Genomic DNA, 950 nt, shown 5'->3' on the forward strand with positions numbered 1-950 from the left:
TGCTGCTTATGTGCTGCGGGGCCCCCACCCTTCCCGAGCCCCGGCAGGGTACGGGGAGCTCCGCGCCTATCCGCACCCACTCCCCACAAAGGCTCCTGCCCCACCGGCCCTGTGGGACCCCAGCCAGCCCGCATCGAGGGAACCAGGGCCACAACATTGCCATCTTAGGAGGCAGCTGCGCTCCCCGGCACAGGCTGCACGGTTGAGCCCTGGCCAGGGGAGCAGATGTGGGAACTGGCTGTGCCCAGTTCTCAGGATGGAAATGGATTTTTCCTTCCCCACCCCCCAGCATCAATCACTTTTTCTGTTTGGTTTTAGCCAAACCAGAGGAAAAAAAAAAAGCTTCATGATGCAAGTAACATGAGCCGTGAGCCCCAGTCCCAAACTCATGGCCAGCTCCGGCCAGGCTCTGCGTGCTGCAGCGCTGCCCTGCCCACAGCCCCGTGCCCTCCATGGGTTTCGGGCCCCCAGCGAGCTCAGACCTGTCCGTCCCCAGGTTCAGATGGGCTTCACCTGGGCCAGGATAAAGCCTGGCAAACCATGCATTGCTGCACTTGCCCCGGGACGAGCGACACAGGGCGTCACCTGCATCTTGGGGACATGCCTGCAGAGCTGACTGTCTCTGGGTCTTGGCCACACACTGCAGCCAAGTTACAGGGATTATTGCACCTTGTTTTGCAGGGGCTGCTGCTGGACTGGTGGGAAGGGACGCAGCACTCAATTTTCCCGCTAAGGGGGACGCTGCACAGCAACCAACCGTGCAGCTGCATGCCAGCTGCGGCAACCCACAGCTGCACCATGCCACAGGACGTGTGCTCCCTGCAGAGCTGACCCGCGTCAACGCCCATGCACCGCACAATCCCTGCTGGCACCGTGGCCGGTGGCCCTGGGGCTCCAGGGGCTGCTCTGTGGGGCAGAACGGCTCCAGGATCCCTCCGGCATCCTACGGG

General features: G+C 62.8%; 1 protein-coding gene across 1 annotated transcript in view; it reads right to left on the bottom strand.

Moving 5' to 3' along the window:
- The window catches only part of ABR (active BCR-related), a gene marked incomplete at its 5' end in the record, with an annotated part of 4,514 nt that overhangs the window by 923 nt on the left and 2,641 nt on the right, over nucleotides 1–950 (bottom strand). The window lies entirely within an intron of this gene.

Source organism: Phaethon lepturus, unplaced genomic scaffold, assembly GCF_000687285.1.
Source record: "Phaethon lepturus isolate BGI_N335 unplaced genomic scaffold, ASM68728v1 scaffold28435, whole genome shotgun sequence".
NCBI lineage: Eukaryota > Metazoa > Chordata > Aves > Phaethontiformes > Phaethontidae > Phaethon > Phaethon lepturus.